General features: G+C 37.3%; 1 protein-coding gene across 5 annotated transcripts in view; it reads right to left on the reverse strand.

Annotated features, from left to right (window-relative positions):
* The window catches only part of cadm3 (cell adhesion molecule 3), a 133,673-nt gene that overhangs the window by 105,143 nt on the left and 6,000 nt on the right, over positions 1-22,530 (reverse strand). The gene's annotated exons all lie outside the window — the stretch shown is intronic.

Here is a 22,530-nt window from a genome sequence, read left to right on the forward strand (position 1 = left end):
TGACAATTCTACAGCTTTATTTTCATGAATCAGCTGATAACTTTGTGGTATATCCTGGCCGGTCTGTGCGTGAAGTCAGGGTGCTGAGGGACAGCCCTGTGTAACGTATCAAAATCACCCGATTGGTTGGTCTCCGGTCGATTGCTTTGTTTTCCCGTGGCATCATGGGAAAGCTGGGATAGAAGTGTCCATACGATGCACGCTTCAGAATCGGGGCGGACTCAGTAGGGCATCCGGGGATTTGTCGCCTACTGATTTTATGGATACTGAGGATTCGGACGTACTACTCTGTTCACGTGCTGTTTCCCCTACTACATTTTCAGTAAGCAGGCGGTTTCGGACAATACTCAAGTACACGTGCCTCTGAATCTCGCGAGAAATAGTCCAAAATCCCGGTAATTCTCGCCTACACTTTTACGTATACTGAGGTTTCGGACATACTATTCGTTCGCCTACTGCTTTTTGCCTACTATATAGTATGGCAGTATGCGGTTTCGGATTCAGCCTATGACATTTTCAGCTCGTCATGAACGCAAACTTGGGAGGCCCTTGAACTTGGGAGGCCCCTGGGCTTCAGCCCAGGTAAGCCCGTGCATTAAGGCGGCCTTGCTCACCACACACTTGTTATGAGCTTAGTTCGTCCCCTCTATCTCCATTGGGATCTGCCCACTTTTCTCACATTTTTCAAATATTGCCTGTGCGTGGAGTCAGACTCTGACCAGAGGTTTAGTTACGCTTTAATAGATTTATAGCATTTTGAAAAAAAAAACTTGTCATGAATTTATTTCATTTTGCGTAAAAAATAATCAGTTTTTATAATAATTTTTTTAAAATCTAATTATGGATTAGAATTTTTTATATTATTATAACCTAAAGATGCTATGTGAAAGCTTGTAACAGAAAATAGTGGTTTTCGTCTTGTCACTTTCTCGGTATAGAAAACAAATTTTTACCGAAATTAGTCAAAATGGAATTATTGCTTTTTGGAACCAAACTCTTCAAATATAGTGTTATATGTTGGAATAATTAGTCCAGCTGTCAATCAAATTTAATTGCAAGTTAAAGATATGCCCGTAAGTACATGATATGCAGATTCATTACATATATTAATATTTTCATGAACATATAGGGGCGGTTTCCCGGACCAGGATTAGCTTAATCCAGGACTAGGCCTTAGTTTAATTAGGAAATATAACTAGTTTTAAACAACATGCCTTACTAAAAACATTACCTGTGTGCATCTTGAAGTAAAACAAAGGGCCCTGATGTATTTTAAGATCTATAAGTGAAAGTTGTTTTCAATTTGAAGAGCTCTTAAAAGTGTTTAAGTCTAGGACTAGTCTAATCCCTGTCCGGGAAACCGCCCCATAGTGTGTGCGTGGAATGTCAGCTTTGCAACCAGTCTAAACAAAACCAATTGTAAGCTAAACAGATTGTCTACAAAATACTCTGTTCACAAATTATCTCCCGTTTAATGTCTCAATGGGAGATAATTGGTGAGAAACAGAAGGTTGGTTTGCTATTGAAGAAGAGTGCACAACCTCAGCTGTGTATTACGTGTTCAACATACAGTACAGAGAGAAAGTAGATCCTCACCTATTCTTTGAAAAATGAGTTGACTTTAAAACCAAGCATGCTGTAAAGTCCTCATTAAATTCATAAAAAGCGTTGCATTATTAAAAACCGTAGCGCCATCGAAAAAGATGATTGTTTTCAAGCGTTTCGGCAACCGTTCAGTAGATCCCTTTCTCTAATGATAGCTTCACTAATCATAGTCATCTGAAGCCACATCACAGGTATAAACAAATTTACCAGTTCATCTGTGGTTTGTCGACAGATCGTATTATCAATGATTGTGGATCATTTCCCTGAGGAGATGACCTCTGCGTAAGAGCCCGTGATGCATCTTTCTGTCAGAGCGGCCTGTAAACACTTTCTGCAAACATGATTCATAGAATACCATGCGGCGTATCAAACTCCTGACAGGATTTCCTGCTTCCTTTAACATCAAAATCTCTGTACTTTCTCTGGCTTTTTGTCTCTCCGTTTCTTCCCAGGCCTTCTGCTTCACAGAGTTACTTTTCAAGAGTAAATGCTGGCAGCAGACAGAGAGAGACAGACAGACAGGCAGGCAGGCAGGGAGAGGAAACGTACAACAAATAGCCGAAGGAATGTGTGAGAGCGAGAGCGAGAGAAAGAAAGTGCAAGAATCGGTGGCATGCCAGCAACAAATCTGTCCTCCGAGTTAAGTGAGTGCTGGCACTTGGCTCTCCCGCCTCTAAATCTCATCCACATTAATGATTGGCCAGCATTAACGCTCATCGTTTAATCTCTTCTCATTATTGGCCACATCTGGAGAAGTCAAGTTGCTCAATCAAGCCACAGCCGCATGCTACGCCGAAGTAAGAACTATACAATTCAGCATAGATCGCATTTCCCAGGGAGCTTTGCGGTGGTAAATACAGCCCCAGGGCACTCCTGAACGCGGCAAGTGTTATCCAACTGCCACACAGCTAATTGGAAATGCTTTCCTCTGGTGGGTTGACATACTGTAGCTCTAATTCCTGTGGACCCGGGCGAGGTTTTGCAGAACCGGCAAAACTACAGGGGCTTCTGCCCAATTTCTATGTGCTGTAGCAGAAGTCAGGGTGGAACCAAGTCCATGTTTTTATTCATGAAAAATATATTACAGCCGATGTCGGCGGGATAAAAATACCCACATAAAGTGGGCCAAACTGCACTCCGTGTTTAGCTGGGAACGATGTCATCAGCACCATCAGGATTTATCCTGTCTACCTTGTTTTTTGGCATTTGAAAAGATGGGTTTGATTTTATTGGCACTAAGTTATACTGCACCTTTAGCAGTCACGGCACTTTCAATTCATTTGGTAAAAGGATCAATGACGTGATGCTCATTTTTTGTGTCCATAGTTTAATTATATTTAAAAGTTTAACAATGTTTTAAAAATTACTAACATAAATTATCTTTTTTGAGGACCGAGATTAATTATTTTTTAGGAGAATATTTGGTGAATGATTGTAAAAATATCTATGTGGTGTAAGCATAAAAACTTGATACCAACATTTCGTCCCCTTGGAATTATAAGGTTCTATCTAACATTTTTGTCAAAATTGAGTTATTCACATATTCTTACTCTGTGACAACTTATTTACATTATGTGATGTTTTATTTTATGTTTTATACATTTTGGGAGGTTTTATTAAAAAAATAAAAAGGTTCTATCTACAAAATCGAACTCTAAGTTGGCTCTACAAGGTTCTATCTGCGTGAGCTAATTAGAACTTCGAATGCACAGAAGGGGACCAATCAGGATCAACTTTATGGGATGGTTTCTCAGACAGGGATTAGTTTAAGCCAGAACTAGAATTTAGTTTCATTAGAAAATATTTAACAAACATGCCTTACTAAAAGTATTACTTGTGTGCATTTTGAGGCTAAACAAAGGGCACTGATGTATTTTAAGATATGTCAGTGTAAGTTGTTTTCAGTTTTGACAGCTCTTACATTTATTTTATTCTAGGAATAGTCTAATCCCTGTCTGTGAAACTGTCCCTATATGTGGTGTTGCCGGCTTTGTCCTTGACGATAGGAAAAATCACAGACACACAATATCTGTGAGGATTATGGCATGCAACGCAAAGTTTTTAAGAAACCTTAAGATCGACAGCCCGAATTTTAGGCAAGTTCACCATACTGTAAAATACAGCTTAAGATGGTGAGATGGTTTTAGCTGGTCTCCCAACTTGGTTTTTGCTGGTATTGCTGGTATAGCAAGCTGGTCTAGCTGTGTTTTGGTCACTTTTTAAGCTGGTCTAGTTGTGTTTTGGTAATTTTTTAAGATGGTCTAGCTGTGTTTTGGTCACTTTTTAAGCTGGTCTAGCTGTGTTTTGGTCACTTTTTAAGCTGGTCTAGCTGTGTTTTGGTCACTTTTTAAGCTGGTCTAGCTGTGTTTTGGTCACTTTTTAAGTTGGTCTAGCTGGACTTATCTGGTCATGCTGGAAGACCAGCTGACCCACCAGCTTGATCAGCTTTGCCAGGCTGGTTGGACCAGCTTACACCAGCTTCTGCCACCTTAAACCAGCTAAAACCAGCTACCAGCTTATGCTGGTCTTTGCTGGATTTTTCAGTAGGGGCAGTCTTTTTTTTAGGTCTTGCTGAGAAGATTGTTTTCATAGTAAGACACCACACTAGCCAGCAGTGCTAGCTTCTTAGTTCCTGATATTAAGAGGCACGCACTAAGATAAAAAATACAGAAAAAACGAACTAACCTATCCTACCCAAAAAAAGTGTGTTTACAGTAAGTTATGATCGTTATGTCAAAATGTAAACATGTGAAAGATTGTTAAAGCAGTTACCTCGGTATTAAAATGATTTCAGAATGATTGTAGCCTGTAGCTGCTCAATCCTACTGGAGGGTACAGCGGGGACCAGCGTGGGCTCGTGGCTGGTTTTAGCTGGTTTAAGGTGGCAGTAGCTAAATCCAGCTAGACCAGCTTAAAAAGTGACCAAAACACAGCTAGACCAGCTTACTACACCAGCAATACCTGCTAAAACCAAGCTGGGAGACCTGCTAAAAACAAGTTTTGAGACCAGCTCAAACCAGCTCACCAGCTTATGCTGGTCTTAGGTGGATTTTTCAGTAGGGAATGGTATAACATGCTAAAACAAAATTGTCTATTTTGTAATGAACCCGACATATAGAGGAGGATGGTAGAGAAACTGAGGCAGAAGAGGGAAGGAGCAATGTTGTAAATGAGCAATGTAAAATCAGACTTTTAGAGATAAAAGTGCTAAAAATAAAAATATTAAATGTCATAGAAAGGATTAAAATGTTACTTTCTAACACATGTTAAAAAATTGTTACAACATTAATTTTATATTTAAAGGAACAGTATGTAGGATTGTGGCCAAAACTGGTATTGCAATCACAAAACTTGTGGCTAAAACTGGTACTGCAATCACACAACTGGTGGCCAATACACAAAATGACAACATAAACATCAGTTGAGGGCTGCAACTCCACTTTTTAAATGACAATATCCTGGCCGGACCACTGTTGTCAGTGATATAAGTATTTGAAACTAAAATGATTTCTTAATGTCTAGTGACATATCAGGGCCATTTTATGATAAATTGATATACATTTCTTACATACTGTTCCTTTAATGTTTAAATAATGTTTTGGCAGATAGAACCTTATAATTCTTAGCGAAAAGTGTTGTTTTAGAATTAGAAGGTTCTATCTGCATTTGACCCCTTCCAAAAATACACATTTAGAAATTTGAGAGGATTTTGATATTGTACATTTAGAATACATTTAGGGTCCCTGTTATTTTCATGATTGAAAGAAACTTCTTCCCCATGTAAGTTTTCCTATATGTAATGCAAAAACTTTGAAGCTCAATATCTCAAAACTGCTCAGAATGCAGATAGAACCTTATAATTCCAAGGGGACGATTTTTTATCTTGTTTAAAAAATGTGAAATCTCAAGGTGAAATTTGGCATAAACGTACATTCAGTGCCGCTCCTAGCCATTTTGGTGCCCTAAGCATGAATTCCTTTATGATGCCCCCCACCCAGACCCTGAGAAAAAAACTTTGTTTTTGCCAGTTAGACTTTTTATTACCAAACATATAACTCAATACCAATAACATAATAGGCCCTATTTTAACGATCTAAGCGCATGGTCTAAAGCGCACGGTCTAAACGGGCATGTCCGATTCCACTTTTGCTAATTTAACAACGAGAAATAAGGTTTATGCACCGAGCGCACGGTCGAAAAGGGTTGTTCATATTCCTGTAATGAGTAATTGGTGTGTTTTGGGCGTAACGTGCAATAAACCAATGAGAGTCTCATCTCCCATCCCCTATAAAAGCCAGTTGCGCTGGCGCTATGTCTAATCCCTATTTAGATGACGGACTTGAAAAACTGAAAAACTTAGACCCCCAGGTTAAGATGAATGTTAAATAATTGTGTTGTTTTCATTTGTTTTGAAATTGTAATTTTTTTATTTAAAACTTTTAAAACCCATTTTCTTTTAGTCATGGAAGTAAAAATAGCAGGCTTTTAATTGCTGTAAATTGTATGGATATCCAACATCATCAAAAAATAATTTACAAGTATGTAATAAAAGGTTTCTACTCTAAAAATACTTTATTTGTAACAAACAGGAGATAAAGAATTTACAAACTTGCGGAGAGCTGTTCCAGCACTCAGACAGCGCCATGAGTTTCTTTTTTTTAAAGCATAACTTAAAAATGTTTCTCATATCCACAGGTACAAAGTCATCATGTACAATAAATCAGTGTGGTAGCATTTTAAAAAATCATTTAAAAATAGATGCAATATTTGCATTTGTTTAAAGCAAAACATTTACTTACTAGGCTACAGGTAAAACATCTCTTTACGCCTTCTAACGTTTCATAATTGGTCCTCGTTTATGTCCATGCACAGGTAATGTTTAACAAAGAACATTCTCAATTAAGCTTGCACTAAAGTTATAAATTATAACATGTAATGCACGGGCATCATCTCTCAGTTTCTTCTTTCTTTTCTCAGATCCTGACTCCTGCTGTCTTTTCTGGGCCATTTCCATAAAAGTTGCCTACTGTCTGTCAAACTTCGTCAGGTGCCCGGGTGATCAACCGGTGCGGACCATCCAAGGCGAGAGGCATACTTTCTAGACTGGAGCAATTAAATTTTCTCGTTCCCCCTTTTTTTGTTACATATACATGGCTAAAAAGTGTCTACTAATATTTCTATAGGCTAATGAAATAATATTGACATTATTCTTTTTCATTATAGGCTATTTTTGGTGCCCCCTCTCAGCATTTGGTGCCCTATGCACAGTGTGTGATGCGTGTGGTAGGAGCGATGGCGCTGTTTACTTTAGAACTATTCAATAGTAAATAAAAGTTAATGGAACAACATTGATTTGAATATAACAATTAATTTGGGGCATCATATGAGTCTAGTCAAATTTCTGAAGTGTACAGGTGGTGTGAGCACCATTTCAGGAGACATTTTGTTAATACAGTGGAAATTAAATGCAGAGAAGGACCCCTGGTGACACTAACTGCTGCATGCAAAGGTTATTAACTTTCTTTAAAATGTGAGGTAATTTATTGGTTTTTGGGTATGGTAAAGTATAAGGTATAAATGTCACATGGTGTAACCCCAGGAATACATTAATTATTCATCCTTATTTTAAAAATGAGGAGGTTAATCGATTGCTCGAGCACTCGAACGTGGCATTGATGATCGATCACAAAAATGATGATCATGTGGGTTTATTTATTTATTTAATTATTGTGGTTATGGCGGCATTTGGATGTCAAGCGCCTGTGGTGGTAAAGACTGGGTGCGTCACGTGTTTGACATTGTGTTGATCTACGCAGACCGGCGTATGACATCAGTAAAGTTAACATGCATGATTTAAAAACAAACAGATAAAGTCTGCGCACCCGTGTTGCGGCAACGCCAATCTACGCAATTTTGTGAAGCCGAACCAACCCAATATCACAAAATTACGTGACTATTTCACGTATGGACCACCGTGAAAATGTCACGTTTTGCCGCGTTTGAACGTGAGCATGTCGCGCTTTTCTGTTTGTGTCGCTGTCACGTGTTGGTTACTCAGCTTTTTTGTCCTAGTTTCTTACCATTGTCGCTTCGGTTTAGGGTTAGATTTACATAAAATGACATCCTTACCTAAACAAACTCTAACCCCAACGTCAGGCGACAATTGGTTAAAGTATAAAAGAATAAGTCTTGTATCTTTTTTTTATAAACCAATACTTAAAACCTCTTAAACCCTGAGGACCCAGTCCCGGGTACAAAATTTAGTATTTTGACTCAAATAAAATATTCTTTTAATCTTTAATGGTCCATCATGGACCCCAGTAACACATATGAGATACTGTTTGAAAGCTTAGACTCTCTACTTTCTCCAGATATGCATCACTTTGAGAAATCTTTTACTGTAAGAAAGTTATTTACACTTAATTTACACTATCACCCCCCCATAATTTTTTATATGATTTAATATTCACATATTTCATATTTTTCAAGTATGACAAACATGGGCAAGTCTTATATCAACTGAAAGCTCTCATTCTCAGGAATAAGGCTACAGCGTTATTTTTGTTCTATTATCAACACATATCCAACAATAGTTGAATGAATAATAAGGTAAAAAATCGTCTTTTGTAAACATATGGGAAAATTGAGTGTGGACTGCCTCAGATAGCACATATAGCCACAAATGATACACCATCTTTTCTCTTAGGTCCTACTCTAAAAAATGAGTCCATTCACAGCATTTTCTTAGGTTGTGTGCATGAATAATCCCTTGTTATTTATTATATGTCCAGAACAAAAAATTAATATTTATATGAAAAATGTATTTTCGGACACTTCAGTAAAATGAGAATAACTTTTGAATGCGACATGCTAAAGAGATCATTCTTTTTTTGGGTGTTTACTGTCTGCTGCTGGTAACAACCAGAACTGTCTGCAGTCTGCTAGAGCACACAGAACCAGAGTTATACACTATCAGAGGCAGTATTTACAACATATAAAAAGAAAATTTGGTGTTTCCTCATATGAAAAACAACATAAATAACACTATTTGTCACAAACAGCAGCTTTTTATGTAACTTCAAAGGGTTTTCTTTAAAATGATATAAAGCAATTGCATTTATTCCACTGTATGTGGTTATGGTAGCACTTCAAATGTTTTTTGGCAGAAATTTAACTCCATAAGCGTATTATTCCTCCCATCAGTTGGAGTAAAATAACTTTTGCATAGATTATGATAGAGAAAAAAATCTTTTTTCCTCTGTAAGCTGTATGCTGGAATCAAACAAAACTGTCTGCAGGGAGCTGAGGCACTCAGGGCCAGAGTTATACACTTTTAAATAAAAACTTTAGAAAAAAAACATCAAAAAGCGCCTATTTATTTTTGTGTTTATTAGAGGACTGACATCACATACAACCATGTTTAGCAATTTTTAACAGTGTTTTATGTAATTTCAAAGGGTTTCCTGTAAAATGATACCAAACATTTGTATGTAAACCTCTGCATGTGGGTATGGGAAGCTTTTGAAATTGGGTAGGCCAAATCCAGGCGAAAATCCCCAAAATAGCTTCAGGGTGGAAGAAGTTAAAGTGACAAATACTTAAAGTGACATATAACGCAAGCACCAAATCTAACCCTAAACCGAAGCGACAATGGTTTGAAAATAGGACAAAAAAGTTGAGTAACCAAAACGTGACAGTGACACAAACAGAAAAGCGTGACATGCTCACGTTCAAACGCGGCAAAACGTGACATTTTCACGTTGGTCCATGCAGAAAGTGGTCACGTAATTGCGTGATATAGGGTTGGCCGAACACACCTCACATCACTAAGGCACTATGGTTTAAAAGGATGCCGTGATTTTGGGACTCACTTCGGTAGGACAAAAATACAGTCAGTCAGATGCAAAATGTACAGCGCCGTCACAAGTTCCCTCATATCATCTCATATTTAAACATCAAATGTATAGAGATACCAGAGAGCCATACGAGCATACATCCTGACTGAGAACAGGTGAGAGGAGAAGAAGAAACAGCTATTCGCTAAAATGGTCGCAAAAGATTTAAAGCTGCTTAATGTTATGAAGCTTATGCTTTTTGTGTTTAAAAGCGCACAGTTATGGTGCACATCCACAACGGGAGTTAAACTTTACTAGTACATAACTTAGTTTAAGTCTTGCATTTTGTGCAGATACAGTATATGCATGTTGAATAATACATTTATGTTGTATATAAGGCTTAATATTATGTAGAGGGCATCATATAGAAAGCGCATCAGTTTGTGTTTATTAACCCTTTAGTTTCACTGCATCACGCAGCTTTTCCTGTTAGAGGTTTCTGTTAAAAACAGTTAATTCATTAATAATCTAGTATGTGTTCATTTTTCTGTCAAAGTTTTTCCAAAATTCCGTTTTATTTGAGTGTTTTTAATAAAAATATATTAATTTTCACCATGACGTATACGCCCCGCCCCTTTTATTGCCACGCCCCCAGTCAATCGAGTTCTCGTTTTTCAGACCTATGGATTAATCGAAATGAAAAATGACATAAATGCACATCCCTAGCAATAACATAGGTGTCCTTTAAATTTGATTTTAAATTGAAAAGTCAAATGGTGTATTCGGTTACACCATTTGACACCTATTTCAAGTATTTCTGTTGAGAAGAAATTTTCTGAAATATCATAGTAATATGTAAGGAATAATTGACGACGGGATTTGAATTGAATTATAAAAAAATAATGCACACCCAAGGTGCAATGCGGCACGACGCGAAGCACCTTGATTCAAATAATTCAAAGGACCGGAGTCAATTATTTCTCTTATACCACAGTTACCACAAACATTGGTCTGATGCCTATTTTTAAGACATTTGAAAAGTTAGGTGTGCGGTTATCAAAAATAATGCATACCCACGGAACATTTTTCAGCCAATCGGAATCAAGCATTCAGCAGACCTGTGGTATAAGACTAATATAAACTAACCTACTATTTAGAACGGTTTTTAAGTGTTCAATGTTATATATATTTTTTATGTTTTTTGTGCTTTATCCACATTTAATTTTTCAATTACTGTAAGTCTAGGATAAAATATCTAAATGCACAACATGTTTACCTTGAATGTATATTTCTATTCCATTCACTTGGAATGTTAAGCAATATACAGTATAATCATAAATAATCTAATATATACAGGCATGATTTAATAATGTAGCAGAATGAAGTGTGTGTCTACATTTGAACACAAATTCAGTCATAAAAAGAAGCCATGTATTTCCTACATTGAAATTATTTGGGCGGCCAAAAAAAAAAAAATGTTTGTCCCACTAAAGCCTTATTTGATCATTTAATGTGATTAACGTGTGATGATGTTGACTTTGGCTGCAGAGAGAACTAGAGTCTCATTTTTTCCAAAGCACTCTCTGCTTTCTCCATCTCTCTCTTCCTCTGGCATATTTATCAGAAATAACAAACTGAATCTATCCACTATAAGGAAATGTCTTCTGTGTTGTTTACACAAATGATTTGCGGTGTCCTTACAGCTGGGATTTGCACATAACACGTCAGCGTCCGCTAATCAATCACTAAATCAAGTCACTGTCAATCAATACGAGACATGAGTTCACTGTTCATCACTCTGATGATTTCTTGTTACCAGATATTGTTCCAAATTGTAATTACAATACGAGACAAGGGTTCAATGTTCATCACTATGACAATTTCTTGTTGTCAGATGTTTTCTCAGCTCTGGAAAAGATCAAACCACTTCTGCTGAAGTTTGTTGTCATGCTTGATTTTCAATGGCCTTTGGCTGTATGAAACATTGTCAAGTAGTGTGACCGGTTTGTGTCAATTAGTGTAACCAGTATTTTTCATGAAAATATAGTTAATACAGTTTTTTGTATTTAATTGTTCAATTTTTACATAATTTGTCAAAGATTATTTAGAAAACAAAGCTGTTTTCAGCGTAAGTCCCATCAAATATTGCAAAAATGCATTAAAATTATCTTTTAAATAACTTTCGTTAAAAAAATTATTTTACTCTTACATGCCATCTAGGTAGATGAAATATTTAATATTTCTCATTTTTGGCGGTTACACCTTTTGAAATTTTTATTTTCAGGTACATTCATTGTTAACTTTCATAATAATGGTGCGGTGCAAATATAATTTTTAATTACATAAAATCAACATACATAAATATTTGAAATACCTGATGCATGCTTTTAAAACAAATTTGTAAAATATTTTTTAAATTTCTCATCTTTCCAAACTGTTTTTATATATATATATATATATATATATATATATATATATATATATATATATATATATATATATAGATAGATAGATAGATAGATAGATAGATAGATAGATAGATAGATAGATAGATAGATAGATAGATAGATATAGATAGATATAGATAGATATAGATAGATATAGATATATAGATATAGATAGATATAGATATATAGATGTATAGAGGCTTATATAATTTTCCAGAAAGTTAAGAGACTACTACAAGATTAGTTCAACTTTTTCTTAATTTACTACTTCATTATGTACTCTACTGACAACATTTCTCCCAAATTCAGAATAAAAATCTTTTATTTGCATTTATTTGCAGAAAATGAAAACACTGGTCAAATACAAACAATACAAACTGGTTAAATAAAAGTTGCTTTCCGATCTCGAAGTCTGTATTCATTTTTACCAAGAGACCAAGAAGAATACCATTAATTCAGACCAGGACTATTATATATACAGTAAGCTTACAGTAGCACCTAAAAGTAATGTCCAACTATGAAAACATCTTTTCCCTTAACTTATTATTAAAGATGTAATAAAAAAATGCATGCTTTTTTTACAACTTCTACAACAGTCCATTTTTAGTTGCGTTTGGAGTATAAACAGAAGCTCAACTTTGCAAAGGATTTAAGAGTCTTTGCAAACAAATACACAAACATGCGCAAGCTTATTGACTCAATGCCCAGGAGGATCAATCAAATATTAATAACTGATAAAACTGTAGCCAATGTATGCTTTATTTCCTGAAAGCTTTTTGTTTATCTATGCTTTTTTGTATAAAACCTATTCCCTTATTTGCTGTAGTTTGCATTTTTTTGACAAATAATTTTGTCAAACAAATAACTTTATAAAGTTGCTTTCACCATTTAACCTGAAGGGCATAAATTGGAATAAAAACTTTTGGCCATGACCATATGAGGCAGGGGCATAGCCAGCGGCCAACTTTGATCACAGGCCCACCCAATTACTACACAAACAGGCCCGGGGTGGGTAATCGGGAGAACCGGGAGAATTCCCGGTGGGCCGCTTCACTTTTGGGCCGGTCGAGTTTTTTTTTTTTTTTTTACATTTGTCACATTAGTGAGTCTACCTTCTCTCAAATGACACTTCACACGTTTAGCATTGACACTGCAGCGCGCAGCCTCTGCATGGGTTGTACCATGTGAGGGAGTTTTCCCCACCCCTCCCATAGAGTTGGTTCGGTCCATAGCGCGTCCAAGAAAACTTTTCTCCGTTAGGCTGGGCCGGCCCTACCGTAACAATACGCGTCTGAGAGGAGGAGGGCGTAAAAACAGGTTGAAGAAAAAATCCATTGGAGGATGATGCTGCCAAATGTGCCAAACTTACAGATTTATTTTACAAGAGGACAACAACAGGTAACTTAAAGAGAAATAAGCCTAGTAATGATTAGCATTAGCAACATAATTATTCGGCTAATACCGTTGTCAAACTATTTACAAGCCAACATTTTTGTTTTTATTAAAATATTAGCCTTTTGTGTATACATGGCGATTCATAGACTTTGCAAATAGGCTATTATGCAAGCAGCTTCTGAGCAGCAGATAAGCCAGTTCCTCGCTAAAAATGAGGAGGCCATGAGAAAACAATATGAATTAAAGTTATTTAACCCTCAGGTTGTGTTCAGAACCATATAACACCTTTTGTGTTCCCAGTCAAAAATGACCAGCCGAAAAAAAGCTTATAAATCACTTGTTATGCTATATATTTACCCAATATTGGATTCAATATTTTTGTCAAATTGTTTTCTTTTTTAATTAGGACTGGGTTTTATATTTCTATTTGCATCTGATTAATCATAGCCCTCATCGCATTAGCAATGCTAATAATTTATCAACCTTTTCTTGTGGAATAGACTCCTAAAAGGGCTGGATTATTTTTGACCCATAATGGGTAAATATTGGACAGAACACGCTGCTGGGTCAAAACTTACCCAATGCTGGGTTGTTTTAACCCAACTGTTGGGTTATTATTAATCCATGGTTGCATAACAACAATCCAGCATTGGGTTATTTTTGACCCAGCATGTGTTCTGTCCAATGTTTGCCCATTATGGGCAAAAAAACAACACAGCCCTTTTTAGGGTGTAGAGGAATATTTTTGTTAACTTCTCATCTTAAGTGAAATATTATTTAACTTTTACCTTATTTGTTTAACCATGATATTAATAGAAACTATAGTAAGAGCTGAACTGTTGCTTTATTTATCCAATTTGAAAAAAGTGCTAATTTGGAATAACACTATGGAAAAAGTGGGCCGGTCTTGGGCCTGAAACTCCCGGGCTGAAAAGTGGCCCCACTCCGGCCCTGTACACAAATATTTTATTTGTTAAAGTATTGTTTTTTTATTGCTTTTAATTGATTGATCAGCGACGTTATGTTATAGGTATTTGAAGGGGTATTCGTAACACTGTTTATTAAAAATTTGAAGTGTCAGGCAATAGAGACAGAGCGCAACGCGTCATAACCTGAAAACCACGCCCACTGGGGGGACAATCCAACCATCTCCATTGACTTTGTATTGCGAGAGGCCGCCCAATCGACTTGTCATTTCTTGCTTATAACAAAAAAACTGAATTATGCCTAAAAGCTGCTGTGTGACAAGATATACAGCTAACAAGCCAAAAAACCCAAAAATAAGTTTTTATAAGCTGTCGACCCCAAAAACGAGCATTTAAAGACACAAAAGTGGAAACAGGCAACTTTTCATAGTACTACTATAAGTAGAACTACGCCCACTGTAGGGAAACGTAGTCAGCGATCCACTTTTTTTCTCCTTAAAGGCTGGGTTTTAAGGCTCGACAGCTTATAAAAACTTATTTCTGGAGTTTTTGTGGCTTGTTAGCTGTATATCTTGTCACACAGCAGCTTTTAGGCATTATTCTGTTTTTGTTACAAGTCAGAAATGACAAGGAGGCGGCCCCCCGCAACACAAAGTCAATGGAGACGTTTGGATTGTTTCCCCCACCCGGTGGGCGTGGTTTTCAAATTAGCTTAACTGCGCTCTGTCTCTATATGAAAAAACAACGGTGCCGTGCAAAAACAGTGAGGTAATTGTTGTAGAAAGTGCTGGTGATATTAAGTATTTTACAATATGACACATAACAAACAAACACTACGTAGGGGGAGAAGAGAAGGAACGCAGATTGAGATGTAGTTTATAAATGCGACAACCAAAAGGTGAGCTAAAATGTGATAATAGAGTATTTGGAGTAATTGGGCGCGTTACTTCTGCTGCAGTGAAAACATTGGTTTACAGCAATTGATTGTTTTGACGCAGGTTGATTATACAGTAGTGCAAAAGTGGCATGAAATATATTGCACATCAAATTAGCACCTTACAGCTTTTACAATTAACAACTATTATGTGAGAATGCACTTTTGTTACACGCAGCTTATTGTGCACGCTAAACTTACCGAGAGACAGATCACTGATTCTGAAATGTTTGAAAGAAAGACGTTTTTTATTTGTTAATGTTTGTGGATTAATGTACCGTTTTCACAAGCAGGATGGCAGATAATAAGCAGTTAATCTTTGGTACCATATCAATAAATCCATAACATCAATTCCCATTTAGGAACAGCGGTGAGGAAGGTGTCATCAATTTATTTTTAAATGTTTGGACTGAAAAGGCTTTAGTTTTCCAGAACCGATTTCTGTATGTTTTATTCTGAGCAATGAAATAGCTGTGGACAGGCTATTGCATTTTGCAGAAAAAGTACGCCGAGGGCAATTCATGGTTTGGCATCAATCTGCTCGCAGGAAATCAGCTCTGAAACATAGATGGCATCTGTTTTAAAAGCTTTGCCTTTTAGCGTTTGAGTAAACATATTGTGTGCTAAAGAATCTAGGGCTCTGCGGCGTCTACAGTTATTTAGAATGAAGATGGAAAACAACAAATTAACAATAAGGATTATCCACCAACTGTGCATATAATTTATTTAAAGCATCTAAACTTCTCTGCAGAACAAGTGCTTCTGATAACAAAGTTTTTGGCTTTTTGGGCAGATCTAAAATGTTTTTTTTATATATATATATATACGGCTGAGTGAAACTGATGGATGACCTGTCCGACTACTAGTTAATTAATGAGTTAGAGTAAAATCACCAAAAGTTAAATCACCATTACTTCATCTATGTCAGGCAATCCACCAACTAAACAATTATGAAACTAGACAGTTGTGCACATCTTCTCCAGAGCCTAAAATGGCATTGTTTTAAAATTCAAATGAAGGAAAGGCTCATGTGCATTGCATCAGCTCATAAATATGCATCTATGAAAATTCCTGAAAAGTGCTTATGTCCTGGTTAATAAAAGGATATCTGTATCAATCCCTGCTTTTAATGCTGAGCGGAATAGGAAGGAAATTCACCAAGAATGAATTGTACAAGGTAAAAGCAGCATTTATTTGTCCGGGCTCTTTTGGTTTCTCTATGGGAATTAAGCAAATTAGATAACGTTGCAAACGCACCCATAAAATTGGGGAATATCGCAATTTGCACCTCACAAATAGCACAGAGTTTTGTGAAAAAAGACCCATCTGCATTTTTACAAATAAATCCTTTTTCTTATATGGAGACAGTGGTGTTGTTTACAATTAGCACTGCATTCTTAAAAATAAAGGTGATATAAAGAATTCTTCACAGTCCTTTAAATAACATTTCAGTCGAAAATTCTTTCTTCCTTACATTTTTTAGTCTGCAATAGTTTCCAATACAAAAAACCTTTTGTGCAACTGAAAGGTTTTGCGGATGTTCTTTAAGGGGACATTTCACAGGGCTTTTTTAAGATGTAAAATAAGTCTTCAGTGTTGCCAGAGTGCATAGTTTTAGTTGAAAATGCATCATATATCATTTATTATAGCTTGTTAAAATTGCCACTTTATAGGTGTGAGCAAAAATGTGCTGTTTTGGGTGACGCTTTAAATGCAAATGAGCTGATATAATGCAAACACTGATCACCATAATCATGGTTTGTTAAAATTTAAACTTAATTGTGCTCTCAATTATTCTCTCTCTCTCTCTCTCTCTCTCTCTCTCTCTCTCTCTCTCTCTCTTTCTCTTTCTCTCTCTTTCTCTCTCTCTCTCTCTCTCTGTCTCTCTCTCTCTCTCTCTCTTGCTCTCTCTCTCTCGCTCTGCACTAAATGGGCTATGGTTAGATTAGGTGCAGATTAAGGGGCGGTATTATTGTAATCAATTTCGCTTTCTACGTCACAACAGGAGTGAGATTACAGGGTTGTTCTTTTTAAAGTTTTCTAGGTTTAAAGAAGCACTGATTTTCATGATATGTCCCCTTTAAGGAATCCAACAAGGAACCATTTTAGGAACCTTTCTTTTTGAAAGGGACATACCATGAAAATCTGACTTTTTCCATATTTAAGTGCTATAATTGGGTCTCCATTGCTTTTATCAACCTAGAAAATGTGACTAAGGGTCCTTTCTCACCTGCCTTGTTTAGAGCAGTTGAATTGTACCAGAGTTCGATAGCTCACTTGGTGTGGTTCGTTTGGGCAGGTGAGATTCCAGCAATCGAACTGGATTGGCGCTCCACAAGCGGACCAAACAAGTGGACCGAGACCTCCTTGAAAAGCATTAAGACATTATTTTTAAGCTGCGCTTAACTCTCGAATTGAAAATACAAACTATGTAGTCTATAACGAATACAATAAGAATGCACAGTCGTCTCTCCATACTATATAAACAGCGGCATGATGTCTGCTGTAGGGTTGTGCCGATAAACGTATCGTGTATCGACGATCTTCAGACATATCGCCAATGGCAGGCTTTCATGGCGATAGTCATGACGATAGTTGGCGATTGGTTATTATTATCATCATAGTTTTACATTAATATCCACATTGCATGCTTTTCCTCGCATGAGGGTTTGTAGGCTTCACTTTACGCAGAGAGCTTGTAAAGCTTCTTGTACGTACCTGCACTTAATGCGCGCGTCTTGGACTCCTTCTAGCACTAAATCCAGCGCGCCGTGTCATGAGCAGCTGCGCTTCTCTCTGTCTCACGTGCACGTGCTCTCACGTCTGTCCGAAATCTAAACATAAACTAAAGTAGTAATCCTTATGTATTTGTTCAGTTTAATGCATGTCATGTGAGCTGAGGCAAACTTTACTTTTTGTTTAAAATATGACCCGCTGCATATTGGCGCCTCTCTCACTCTCGCGGACTTGCAGAGAGCTGTGCTCGGTCCGAAGTCAGATCACTAGGTATTAATCCTGTTTATGATATGCATTTCAAGGAGTTGTAGCAACACGTTCCTCGTGTTTAAAATATGATTGTGTTTAAAATATGATCGCGTTTCGCTGGACCAATGTGTTTAAAAAGGCACCTCTGAGAGCACCACTGCTTGACACGTGTAGCGTTCTGCATCAGCACTAAACAAATGCATTGAATTGTTTGTATGTGCGCGCACGTGTGTGTGCGTGCGCAGATGCATGTTTTTACAGTTAAGTAATCATGGTTAGGGTTTTAATGACGCGCTCACATTAATGGCATCAGTTTTAAGAAGGTTGCGGTCATGACGGCGTTGCTCTTGTTCTTTTTTGTCCACCAATGAACTGACTTGTTATAATGAGTAAAAAATTAGCAAATACAAAAATTAGTAAACTACTGCCCCGCCCCCCGATACTATTGTGTATCGCCGATCTCACAGGCTGACGATAGGACGATCTCAAAATGGGGCATATCGCCCAACACTAGTCTGGAGTTCCGTTGGAATTTCCCGCATGTTGATTCCGACCAACTGAAAAGCAGTTTAGAAAATACTTTCAAAAACACGTGGTCAACGAGTGATGTGGATGTTATCACATGACTGCATTTTGGTTAGTTTCAACTGGTCTAAAGCTATCAGTGTGGTGTTAAGCTACAATGTATCATTTTTTGCCTTTGTTCCGGACCAAATGAACCGAACTACAGATGTGAAAGCACCCTAAGATCAGCCCAGTAACTTAGTTTTAGAAAACCATTCTCCACAAGCATGTGAAAAAATAGGTTATTGAATTCTGGCTCCCCTAGTGATGTCAGAAGGGGATAATACCACCCCCTAATCTGCACTATCCAACCATGCCACTGCCCTTTACAACAGAGATCAGCTCATTTGCATTTAGGACGCTCCCAAATGGCAATTTTTTTGCACACACCTACAAAGTGACAATTTTAACTTGCTATTATAAATTATCTATATGATATTTTGAGCTAAAGCTTCACATGTACTCTGGGGACACCAAAGATTTATTTGACATCTTAAAAAAGTCTTGTGAAATGTCCCCTTTAAGAGAGTACAATTACTAAAAATTGTACGCAAACATGTCTTTTACATGCACCGCCTGCTTACATTAGTTTGCATTGCCCAGCTGTTTAGTGATCTCAAGTGTTTTATTTCCTCGGATTGGCACTCATCTACTCTAGATAAAACCATTTTGAAATCACAGAACTCCCAACACTTGCCCTTAATCGAACAGGTCAAGCTTCTCTTGCTTGTACACAATCCCAACGCAAACCCCCTTGACACGACTTGGCTTTGGAGTGCACAAAGTGAAGGTTCTCGTACCCAGCGGAAAAACAACAGACTCTGTGCCCACTTCAGTTTCACAGAGTACACTCTCAATCATATCACTTTCAAACCCGCAGATAAGCTCCTATCCTGCTGAGATTTCCTTTCGAGCTTTGGAAAACTGCATTTCCCGGGAGTCGATGGATGGTTCTGGGTGTAGACAGGAAATAATGTCCTTTCTCTGACTTTGCCCGTCTCACTCGGGGGTTCCGGCGTGCAAACAACGCCAAGACAAAGGTGACTTTCATCGGCCTCTCTCTCCTTCACATCCAGAAGCACACGCACAATCTTAACACACCTAATCTCAAGGCATCTCTATAAAAGCAGAGAACATACTGATTACACTGGTCTTCATCCAAGTATCAACAGGACAACAGCATTGGTGTTGGGGGCGGGGAACCAATTCCCATTCATTATTATATACCTCGGAGGAAAGATGCTGTCTCTAGATTCGGGTCTTTGTTTTTGCATGTGCTAGTTGTGACTGAAATGGGCTAAAGTGAAATCGTGGCTCTGCTTTGAGTTTCCCTTTATAAATACAAAATGACTTCATCTCAGCCATGCTGTTCTGTTAAATCAAACTCTGCATTCAAATATGCGAATTTATCTTCTTGTCCTTGTTATCTTTTCATTTTCTTTAGCTTTTACCTGTTATATAATCAGCAGGATAGGATGCAGTAAAAATGCAACTGTCAAAAAAAAAGGTAACTGTCTTCTGTTAAAGAACCCATATTTTCCTTTTCATGATTTTACATTTACATTGGTGTCTAACGCCCTATTTAAACAGGATTAGTTTTATGGGGGTAGATGGAGTAATTTAATTTTACCACAGGACGTCTGTAATATTGATGGTCAATCCGCACGGGATTAGAAATCTCAGTAAAACATTAAGAAGTGGGAGCGGTAACTAGATTACCGTCACCTCCCTTGTCGTCATGTGCACATTAACTTGCCATGTGCAAACATGCTTCACGGCGCAAATGAGAAAAATCTTGAAAATGGACTACGGGAAACAGTTGCATTTCAGGAGAAAATTTGGGGAGAATGTCAGTTTCAGACAGCCTTTGAAAAGTACTTTTGTCATTTTTTTAAAAAAAGGTCTGTGTCGTCAAATGCAGGAACTGACTGAATGCTTCTTCAAACACTTCCATATTTGATAAAAAGCGCAAAATTACAAGAAATGACAAATTTTACATGCATATTTACAGCTGGTCGATTCGCACTGAATTAGAATGACCTGAGGTAATTTCTCTAACTTTTTACCAGTGGCGGCCGGTGACTTCTTTTTTCGAGGGCACTCGATGCAAAGTTCGTCACAACATGTATTTAGGCCGTCATGTGTGTGGTTCGTAATTTCAAAATATGTGTTCTGCATGTTGAGTGATCCTCTGTGCATCACATGTTTTGTCAAAATAAGTGCCTGCTGCAGACGCGTCTAAAGGGTTTATGATAAAAGAGAAGCTCGCGTTTGCCAGATACTCGCATAATCTCTTTTTTTGACAAAACACATGATGCACATGGTTCACATGACGCAACAAACACATATTTTGAAAACACAAGCAACACACATGACACTTATTTTGAATTTGCGCCCCTCGGATAAGCATTCACGAGCCGCCACTGCCTTTTACAGAAGGTAAAATTCGCCGTAATTTTTACAGACATTGTCCATAATGATTACTGACATGGAGCATTTGGACATGACAAAAATCACTGAGAAGCTCTGAAAAAAAAAATTGCTTTACCCCACATCTCTATGTAAAAATCAATCCCGTCCAAATAGTACTTATAGCTGCACGATTTGGGTAATTTTTCCCATTGCGGTTATTGATGCTAATATTGCGATGTGCGGTTGCGATTATAATAAATGGTATCATGAGTCAACTTGATGGGTTTTAAGGAAAATCCACACACAAGTTTAGTGATAATGCTAAAATGTGTATTTGTAAAACTAGAAATGTTTTCGAATTGCCACGTGATGTAGCAACTGCTCAGTGTCAGTAATCCTAAATCCAAAATACCGCCATACAACAGACATAGAGTTTTTTTTTAGCTACCAGATAACTGTCTCCTCTGCATCCACCTTCGCTCTGGTATTTCTGTGCTGCGCACACACAAGTGACGACGCACGCCACACACGTGCATGCCATGCGTGCACTGCCTTTTTTGTTCGTTTTTCTTTCTTTTTTTTAAACAGCAAGGAAAATCATCAAACTGTTATCAGAAAGTTTGTGTTAACAAGTCCACACATTTATTTATTTAATATAATTGCAACATTTTGCTGTCGTATAATTGCACAGGCTGACATCGTGATTGCGATTGCGATGCGATTAATTGTGCAGCACTAGTACTTATGTAATGTTAATAATAATCAAAGTTACAAATCCCAAAGTCTACGATGTTTAAGTGAAATCTCTTTTCTTGAACTATAATTATAGCAAGAATTGAAGGCATTAGTTTACTTCTGCAACAGGTCGACACATTCTCATAATTCTGCCCGCTTCTGACTCACAGCCTGTAAGTAGGCTGTTTTCACATTAAAAAAAAAATTGCTACTGACCATTAAAACCATGATTCAAACACAAGTTTTGAGCAGTGTGGAGTAGCGTTTGTTGTTTGTTGTTTCTACGATCACAAATGCAGACATGGTTTTAATGTTTTAGTATCCTTACTTTATCTGTTATGTTCTGCTCAAGCCGCACTGGCAAAGTTGATCAATCAGTGTTGGTCATCTGCATTTTCTAAATCAGGCTCATATTGATAAGGTACAGTAGTAAAGATTATATAATCTCCTATGAGTACTGCTTTGGAAGCTAATCTTCCAAATATGGTAAGAAGCATCACATTTTCATCACACACTTAAGGTATTCGGCCAATCACAACACACTGGAAAGCTGGCCAATCGGAGCCACTTTTCAGAACGATGAGCTTTGTACAAATCGACACGTTTCAGACAGGTGGGGCATAGAGAAGCAACAATAATAATCCATAAACCATCTAAACACATTGCATTACACCGTATCAATAACGTTCTTC

The sequence above is a fragment of the Misgurnus anguillicaudatus genome, chromosome 2, assembly GCF_027580225.2.
Source record: "Misgurnus anguillicaudatus chromosome 2, ASM2758022v2, whole genome shotgun sequence".
NCBI lineage: Eukaryota > Metazoa > Chordata > Actinopteri > Cypriniformes > Cobitidae > Misgurnus > Misgurnus anguillicaudatus.